At 40.2% G+C, this 10,370-nt stretch overlaps 1 protein-coding gene across 2 annotated transcripts in view; it reads right to left on the reverse strand.

Moving 5' to 3' along the window:
• Positions 1 to 7,067, reverse strand: part of cpne4b (copine IVb) — a 35,871-nt gene extending 28,804 nt beyond the window's left edge. The window contains exon 1 of one of the 2 annotated variants that reach the window (XM_007547566.2): positions 6,671 to 7,067. The gene's annotated coding sequence lies outside the window, so the exon portion shown is untranslated. Of the gene's footprint in view, positions 1 to 5,960; positions 6,120 to 6,670 lie in introns of those variants that run through there. The other variant, XM_016669246.1, reaches the window with a different exon arrangement.
• Positions 7,068 to 10,370: the final 3,303 nt, after the last annotated feature.

The following is a 10,370-nucleotide window of genomic DNA, read 5'->3' on the forward strand; positions in this document are numbered from 1 at the left end:
TTTTGTCTATTTTTCTTTTTCAAAAAAAAAAAAAGAAGGATAAAAACTTTCAAGACAATTATTGGTTAAAAAAAAAAAAAAAAAAGAAAGATAAAAACTGACAAGACAATTATTGGTTAAAAAAAAAAAAAAAAAAAGGAAGGCAAAGATCTGTTTGCCAGATTGAACCTATCTTGTTAATATCCATCTGAGACAAACCGTAGACCTACATAGGAGGTGTAACGTATGTTTTTAGCCCAAATGGGTTCAAAAAAATAAAAACGCAAAGACAGCCACGGCTCTACATCGCACCCTCCCAGCCTCAGCATAATCCATACACATGGTTTACTTTGGGATGGCATGTTCAGGGCTGTATGCATTATTGGTTTTTCAACATACATTTTGAACATGAGGTTAAATATCACATATCTGCTTTATTTAACCAGAGGTGTTTACTATGTCTAGCTTTCTGTTGTCATGGATGGATGGATGGATGGATGGATGGATGGATGGATGGATGGATGGATGCTGCAGTACATCTGAGCTGTCGTCTGTCTGGAAAAAAAAGCAGATGCAGAGGATCTGACTAAGCAAACAGAGTTCGAACTGTCAGGACAAGGTCAGGACTCTGAAGCTACTCAGTTTCGGGCACGGTGCTCGAATGCACACGAAAAAACACGTGTAACATACGCAACAAACACACACGCACTCGCGCATCCTGAATGCAACACATAAGTTTAAGTCTATCAGAATGCTGATGATTGCAAATACGCACTAACACACACACACACACACACACACCACACACACACACACACAAACGCGCTGTGAGCGGCGCTGAGTCTCCGGTACACGAGATATGTCCCTCCTCGGGTTTCCACAGACTGCATAGCGTTTCCTGCCCCTAAATAGAACATTCTAAAGAATGTAATCACAGCAACGCTGACATTATTCTAATATCATGTCGATTGAATTGATAATAACTCATCGCATTTTACAGTGAAACGTGGCTGGAATACAGCTAATTATGATCAAGCCTAACAGAAGCTTTAAATTGGATGATGCCACAGCATTCCTTATGATATAGTTAAGACATGAAGGCACAATTATCAGTAAAGGGATATAAATAAATATATATGAGGACTAATGGGTTAACAGGGATCACATCTACCAGCCGCCCACACAGGTGTTTTCAAACATTCTGCTTAATAAGACCTTCTCGCAGGACTGTGTGGGTGTGTGCAAATTCAGCTCCGCATCCTTCTGTGGGGTTGCTGCACCTGTTTCAGTGTTTATGGCTGAACAAAAAAGTACACTGGTAATTCCCCGCATATCCTAAAGCCCCGTCTGCAGCCTTCAAAAGAAGCTGCGCAGGAGCTTTGAGGGATTAGTTCAGCGTGTTGGCGCGATGTTTGGAGCACCTGCTTTGAATGCGAGCAGCCCGACTTCACAGCCCATTCTCATGATACGGCAATAAAAGCTGACACGTAGTGGAAATTATTTATTGCTGCTGATATCTTGGAAGGGTTCGCATTTATCTAGGCGTGAGATTTCTCTCGTATCTTAGATTCGGCTGGAACACAACAGATGCCCCAGCGAGCTCAAGAAACTGAGATTTCTAACATTCATACCAGGAAGATCTACTAATGTAGGTCAAAACTTTTTTTTTTTTTTTTTTGAAAACCTACCGTATACATTTTTTAACAACTAATTCCAACCAAGCACTGAGAAAAGGTGAAATAAAGCAGAAAATATGCTGGGTGGGATAGGAGTGGAACCGGGGTCTCCTGGGTTATAGCGACTAAAAATAAAGGATACTCTGTTCCGCCTGTCAAAACCTGCAATTTAGACCAGCTTTAAAGGCTACGGGATTTTAAATAGCATCATTTCCCTTTAAAAACTTTAGGATTTGCGAGTTGCCACAAACTTCCGTGTATTTTTACAGAAAACTATATGCAAAGTAGAGCATCACTATGGAGTGCAAGAAAAATTAGACTTGGTTTTATAAACTTTTCACAGATAAAACACTGGAAAGTTGTGCATCTGTATTCATCCCCTTTCGTCAGAGCTTTGCACTGTAATTACAATTGCAAGTCCTTTGGGTCATGTCTCCACTAGCTTCACACATTTAAAACAGGATTTAACTCAGTACTAGAATATATGTTTTTTTTTTTTAGCTAAATCCAGCCTCCCATTTGCTTTGACCATTTTAACAGTACTTCTCATCCCTTTATTTCACCAAGGACTTTCTTCTTCTTGCCATTCAAATCCAGAGTGAATGCTTCTGTCCTGTCTTCAGTTTCTCCCACCCGAGCATGAAACTGATGGAGCTCCTCCAGAGTTGCCGTGTGCCTCAGCTGAAAAAGTGCATATATACTTATGACTTTTTTTTCAGCTGCTCATTCTCATAAAAGCAAATGATTCAGTCATTAAGTTAAACCCTTGGCAACGTTGCAAGTTCAGAGTCAGCCACAACTCTACCTCCCTTCATCCCTTCTGTAATAAACATGAAGCTACGAGCGGGAGCTGTTCATGTTTAACAGACATAAAGACCGGAGCTGGAAACAAACAACTCGGCTCAGTCATTTTCTGGCTCGCTGCTATGAAGACGCAAAATTAGCAAACCAGATCTTCTCAAGCTCGCAAATTAACAAGTTATGTTAAATAAATGAACGCGCCACATAATCGGGTGCAAAAATGACAGCGTGTTAATCAGTGGCCTGAAGAGGTGTTGATGGGCCTGTTTTTAACATCTCGACTGAGATGTATCCGGGCAAACTGTTCCCTCGCTGCAGCCTCACCGTTTAGCGATTTACGACAAGAGAAGTAACTTCTAAAAAAAAACAAACAAAAAAAAACGTCAAACCGTTTTCTTTTCGAGTCACACATACAGTTATATATTTATCAGTCTGTAATGTAAAAACCTAAGCCCTTCTCTGACCCTGGGTACGGTTAACCTAAGCTGAAGGAAGAACACAGGTTCGGTGCTCCAGATGATACCAGCTGAATTTTAATGCTGCAGTCTAGTAGTACCATCCTGAGGGAACGAAGCTCTTAGAACTGGGTCTGACTCTGACCTGAATGTCTCTCCCTCTCTCTCTCTCCATCCTCCATAATTCATGTCCTAACTGTGTGTGTGTGAGTATTTTTAGCTAAGCACGGTGAACAGGCTGTGTACAGACAAACGGACGTGGACAGAGCCACATGGCAGGTGTGTGACATACAGCCGACCTGTGAAGGAGAGAAGTTTCACTGGTTGTGGCTCCACTATTTCAGCCTCAGTGTGGAAATGCGTGTGCATGTGTGTGTGAAGAAGCAGATGCCTGTCTGTTCTGGTCGACAGCAGATGACACTGATAGTGAAGGGAGATGTGGAAGATTTCCACATTCATCTTCTGGGTGCAGAGTCTGTCCTTGCAGCCCAGCAAAGCATCAGCTGTCACATGCGTTACACACTGGCGGAGGTGACAATTAATTTTCACATTGCACCTCATCATAGGATCTCACACTGCCGTCAGTGCAGTGTGAGTGCCGAAAAACACTCTAGTCAACTGCTTAATTTTGACATTTATGTGCCATATTACTCATTGATGGTGCAGCAAAAAAAACAAAAAAAAAAACACAACTGGATCATGGGCAGTGAAAGAAACGGGAAGGGATGTTTGAGAAAACTTAACAACCACATGGAAAATCCCTAATCATTAGAGAAAATAATGAAATGTCAGGAAGATCAAATACAAGATGAACAAGCTAAACAACTATTACAAATCTGAGTTTATGTGTCCTAATTCTGAAACTGGACACAAAGAGAGAGTTGCTCATTGAAAGGCCCTGCCAATCAAATACTGTCTCTTTGCACTTCGCCATGTGCACATATTTAAAGTAGGCGTAAAGCACGCATTTAGGGTAAAGCCTGCCAGTATTTATGCCAATTACGACGAGAGTCAGAAGAGCTGTGTGTTACGCTCCAATTGCCTGGTAAAAAATACCATCTGCTGAAAGGAGGAAAGTAAAGATTTTGTTACAGGTGACTAAAGTAAAAAGTAAAAACCAATGTTTTAGTGTTCTAGTTATCCATTCTCTATCTAACAAATGATTGTTAGCGGTGGAACCTGAATCCCACTTAATCTCTTAGTCCTCAATCTCAACATACATGTTTCAAGTACATGTTTGATTCTGTGGAGCAGGTTATAAATTCAGACTCTTCAGTTGCAAACATAAAACAAAAGCCTAGTAAATGTAATGTAAATACTCAATATGTCTTTGAAGCAAGTCTTCAGATGTATTCTGCCTCTGTGTTAAAGCTGCAGTTGGTAACTTCTATAAAAGTATGCTTTTATATATTTACTAAAACCGTCACCATGTCGTAACATGAGACAGATAATCTGTGCAAAAGTCCGGCTCCTTTGCCTCCTTCCTCCCTGTGGACCTATTGCCATCTGCAGAAACTCCTGGTCAGAAAACACAATCAGAGAAGGATGAAGGTCTTTGCACTGTCAACCACACTTGTGTACGCGCCGCTCGTGACTGCCAGCTTGGCGAAACAACTTACCATTGCAGGAAAACTGTTTATCCGTGGCAATTGCTTACTAGCTTTGCAGAGAAGAGAGCAACTGGAAGGGTGTGAGCAGCATACACAAGTGTAATTGACATCAGTAAGACTCTCCTCTTGGCTCTGAGTGGCTGTTTCTGGTTGGGATCATTGCATTTCTACAGATCTCAGTTGGACCACAGGAAAGAGGCAGAGCAGCTCGATTTTTATTTTTTCTTTCACAGCCTATCTGTGGAAACATATTTTCTATAAGTTACCTACTGCCTCTTGAATGATTTTCAACAAATATAGTGGAAACGTCATTTTTCTATTCAATACATTTACCAATGTAACCATTATTATAATGATTATTACTATTATGCATACTTAGATATTTGTTTGTTATTGTCTCCAGTTCTTCTCAACAAGCCAAAACAGAAAAATAAACATTATTGTGAAGAAAACATAAAAAAATAACTCCTTCTGTAGCATGACCGATTCTAAGATATCCAAGTGAAAAAACTTAATATTACATTTACTTACATGTTTGCTTATATTATATTATATGCATATTTTCAGTAGAGTAATCGTCAACACACTTCAAGTACGATTATGGATAAGAATAGCAAGGCCAGTTTTTGCGTTAATCATAACGTCGTTGTCTTGTTTTGTTTCCGTCTTCCAGGTCTAATGATTGTTTGGCCATCTTGAAGCGAAAGTTAATGTTGTAGCATAAAAAAGTATAAGACTGCCCCCAAACGGCCAAACTATTCTGAGATGAATTCTCAGAAAATAGCTCAACTTCACTGCCATGTCTACCACTTTGCGCATTCAGCACTCAGAGTGACTCTTTTGTTGATGCAGACAGAGCATCTGCATACTGCAGCATGAGATTGAGTACCATTATAAGGTCATTGCGACTAGATTTGTGATTTTTTTTATTTTATTTGGTGGATCCTGTAGCAGTAAACCTATGAACTGCATCTCTTAGTTACAATCTTGATGGCATAGAATTCATTGAAACGTTAAAAAGTTTGTGACCGTCTGGTTTGGCTGGACGTTAACTTATGTTTGCGTCGGTATTCCACATGTGAAAGGATAACGATCTCAAATATGACACAACGGGAAAACAGTTTGTCGGATTTGCTGGTAAGCAATAAAAAAAACGGTAAATTTAATTACTTAGTTGAAACCCCAACACATAGTACTTTGGGATTCCTACTTTTTAAATATAACTCTCTGCATTTGACTGCAATATTTTCATAGCGGCAACAGATTCAGCAGAGTGAGACTTTTTTCAAGCAGTTCTCAAATAAAAACTCGACCGGTTGCGGAGTTGGGGTTTAGAGCCCTGAGTGCCCTCTTCTCTGCACACTGTGACAATCACCAGCTCCACTGCCTTGACCCTTGCCTCAGAGTGTACATGCCGGTGTGTGAGTGTGACCGCTCACCTTCACATACAAGCGAAGCAGCCACTCAGACAGATATTGCCATCAACACTGCAGTCGCAGGAAGGTGTGTGACACCATCTATAATTGCCTGGCCACATATTGATTATCAGACAGATAGAGGGGTTGCATTCACAAGCACCTTGTCCTATAAAGACGGTACGTGGCATTTGCTGGAAAGCAGACATAATCATAAAATCTCACCGGGATGGAGAAAAGCAGAAAGGAACGTAGAAAAAGGGGAAACTTTTTCGGGGAACTTTCAGTGGTACTGGAGCTGAAATATGAGGATGAATGTGGAGAGTTTGGGAGGGAGAGAGGGGATTAGTGAGACTGATTCTGAGAGAAAAGAAGAAAAAAGGTAACTGGGGAAGGATGAAGCAGAGCATGACACAAGTGAAGCAAAGAATGTGGATCTTCATGGAGCACATCTTTTCTTCTGAAAGTGTTATATTAATTAATATTTTTGTTTCTCAGTAAAAATATATATATATATTTAAATTCACTGCAATTCATTTATCTACAAAGTCAATAAAGATGCTAAACTATATATTTTTTTTTAAATCCTCCTTTTTTTCTCTTGCTTCATACGCATGTTTACATCATAAGCGGTGTTTTTTTTTCTTTCTTTTTTTTATACAGGTATGTAGTACTGTTAAATTATCCAGAGCAAATAGCAGTCTATTGCCAGAGATTGCAGAGGGGAAACTCACCTCAGGGTCCTGGAGGAAAGATCCGAGCGGAGCAGAAGAACTTCACCCCAACGTTCACTCAACAATCACGAATACCTGACCGCCTCCGGACCCATCTCACTCTTGTTGTGTAGCTATGTTTCCCCCTCAACTCACCCCCCACCCCTCCTATACTCACATTCGCGCGCGCACACTTCCCACCTCCACCCCCTCCTTGCACTGCAGAGCTCGAGCAGTTTTTGGGGCGCTGACTAGAGAAGCGGGGATGAACAGCCGCTGCTTCCAGGACGGAGAGGATTCGCTCCGCACGCCTGGTTCTGCTCCGGGCGCAAGATGTGGAGGAGGAGGGGATGGCGCGCCACTTAACAGGAGTTTGTAATCCGCTGGCTCCATCAGGGGCCGCAGGGAGCGCACCCTATACAGAGGGAGCAGCGGACACTCATCGCAGTGTTTTAACGCCATCTAGTGGTTGCTTGAGGAACCCTTCTCCATTAGAAGAAGAAGAAAAAAAAAGCTGCTTCTCTGCTGCTCAGCTTTGATTGGCTGCGATGCGCTTCAGCGGTTTCATAATAGGGACTGACCACACACCTGAGACCGCTTAGGAGCTGAAGTTCACAGTGTTCCCAGCAGATTCGTCCCCTGAGATCAATTTAATGTGCTCAGAAGCCCTGCGCATGGCTGAATTATCTGCATGACAATTCAACATGGAAACAGCACAAAAATCCACGTTTTTATAAATATGTTATTGTAAAACACATTGTTAGACTTAAACCAATTAGACATTTGAACACATTTTATTTAGGTGCATTTTGTCATGTTAATTTATAATCATTTTTTAAGTTAATTTCTCCACTTAAATAATTTAATTGCTCAGATAAATTAAGTTATTTTTAACTTTTATTTATTTATTTACTTATTTATTTATTTATTTATTTATTTTTAATGATTTAAACCTTAGGTTGATAACTTGCGAAATTATATTTTACGGGTGCATCTGGACATCACCAAAACGTTAATACATTGCAGAAAATCAGTTTAAAAGTAAAGTTCCTGAATTAAATAGATCCCCATGTGCTGTGGGTCCAGGTACTGTGCAGTAAATGCACTGGATACTTGTTAGGCACTCCCTTTTGCACAAATTTCCTCAGTGGAGATGATCAACCTGTGGCCCTACTGGGCCCAAGTTACTTTAATAGCAGCTCTCATCTGCATTGCTACCTGTATCTTCTTCTTGACAATCTTCCACGGTTTCACCATGGGGTTTTTGTGTCAGGCGAGTTAAATAAGCATCACAACGCTATGGTCCTTAAAGCTGCTATTGGCACTTAAAGCAGTGTGGGCAGATGCCAAGTACTGCTGGAAAATGAAATCGGCATCCCCTGCTAATCTGCAGGAATGCATGACATGCTCTGACTTTGGACTTGATCAAGCACAGCGGACACCAGTGGCAGCAGATAACATGGCTCCCTAAGTCATCGCCGACAGTGGAGTCTTCACACTGGGTCTCAAGCAGCTTCGAGTCTGCGCCTCTTCACTCTGCTTAGAGCCTCTTCAAGTCTACATGAAATGCAGAGTTCACTTTCATCTGAGTACAGGACTTTGTGTACCATTAAGCAAGAATGCAGTCCTTTTCGTAACACAATCCTCTCAAGGTTGGAGTTATTCCAACTCTTTGTGCATCGTTTCCTAACGCACTTTTTTCCCATCCGCTCAACCGTCTATTAATTTGCTTGTCGTTTGAAGTCTTGATTGGGTGGGCCTTAGCATAACCTCCCTGTGAATATTTTGTTTTTGTTTCTCTAATAAAATACTTTCATCCTGAGAAACTTGAGTTTTTGACTGTCATTAACTGTAAGCCGCAGTCCTCTCAATGACAGAAATAAACACTTTGAATGTACGGTGTGACACACAGGGTGTAATGAATCTACATAATGAGTTTGCATAACTGAATTCTGAGTTCCTAAATGGCGTCTGTATTAGTGAGACCGAAATGTAAAATCTCTTCACGGTCAACCGTTTGTAACAGAACGTCCACGTAAAAATCACATATCTCAATCTACAAACATCTTTTGTTGTGTAAATTCAAAATCCACAAGCTCTCTTCGATCAATGGTTGTCCATTATTCATGTGCCCCATTTCTAATGCTGTCCTGGCCAATTGCCCTTAGGCAAGTAACAATTATTCTCTACCAGTGTACATTACAAATAACACTCCAATCTCCAGTCAAATTCTTAAAAGGTTTAGCTAGGACTTGTTACCAAATTAAATGTTATACATTGCATTGACAACCTAAAATGTTGAATCGAAAGTTAAAGGAGTTCAATGGCTCACATTTATTACGAATGTTTTAATTTTTATAATGTAGTTTTGCAAAGAAATACGGACTGTGGCCAACAACCTCTGTTTGAAGTGCCTCCAAATCCTACATGGAATTATGGCTTTATCTCCTTACAAGCTTAGGCCCGGTGCCATTCCATTCACAAATCAGTGGCAGTGATTTAGAAGGCAGCATATTTAGGGGGATAATTCGTCTAAAACGGATTTGTGTTGAAAATGCATTTAACCAGATAATTTTGGGGGGTAAAAAAGGCCAACATATTCAACAATATATTTCATTAAAGTCCTCTATATTGTGCAGTCATTGGTGATTTCTTTCTCTCAAGGAGAGTTTATCTATCACGTGGATGCTTACTATATCGTTTTAGATTCTTACAGTTTAATACATCTTGCTGCTTTTTTTTTAATGCCTCACTGATGCAAATACTTCACTAATCTGTCAGATGTTCTGATGACATTCCAGTAAATAGAAAAAGGGAAAACATGCCTGGAAAACTGGTGACAGCGTGTTTCAGCAATAAAAGGTGATTCTACAATATAGTAACTCAAGAGGATTTTTTTTTTTTGTCTGGTCTATATCAGATAAAATCCCAAGAAAAAATACAATAGAGTCTCTAGAGGCTTCTCTAGTTTTGGCAAACATCCTTGACTACCTTTTTACTACAAAAGGTAGTCAAGTATATGACTACCTTTTGTTCCGTGATAAAATGACAATGCATGCGGCTGTTTTCTCAATCCAACTTTAACAAATCAATATCTGACTAAAATTTTCTTTCAGATCTGAAAGGGTTGTTATTATTGGCGCAGATTTTGTGAAGATATTGAGAAAGAAACGCTGACACGGGTGCATTTTTCGATATGAAACGCTGCATTTATCCACTGTCTTCTCCATCTTTCTGCGTGAAGGTTCAGTCCTGATGTGACATCGTTGTCTGATGTCTATAGCGGAACTAAAGCTTTGTGCGGGCGGACCACGCCCCGGCCACGGCGTGCGGTGTTGTCTAACGAACTGGGTTAGCTCACTGCTGCCACTGCTGCTTACTTCAAGGTGTTGCGCCGAATAATGTACCCCTGCAATAAAAAGCACATCCACCTGGAGGATGTCATTGATTTACCTAATAGTAATTTTATTAACAGTATTTGTCATGGAAAAGTAAAGTATTTTTAATTAAAATAAATAAAAAATAACACATATATCGTGGGGCATGTTGTCAACTTAGCGTATACAACCTTTTCTTTTTCTTTGGAAAAATTATTTAATGTCACTGATATTGTCTACCAGAACCAGTCATCAGTTCCATTAACAAGATATTTTTTTTATTGAAAAGGGGGAAAAAAAACTGCCTTCAAACCATTGAACTTCAAATAACTGGGGGTGCGTTT

This window comes from Poecilia formosa, unplaced genomic scaffold (genome assembly GCF_000485575.1).
Source record: "Poecilia formosa unplaced genomic scaffold, Poecilia_formosa-5.1.2 Scaffold21, whole genome shotgun sequence".
In the NCBI taxonomy this organism is placed as follows: domain Eukaryota; kingdom Metazoa; phylum Chordata; class Actinopteri; order Cyprinodontiformes; family Poeciliidae; genus Poecilia; species Poecilia formosa.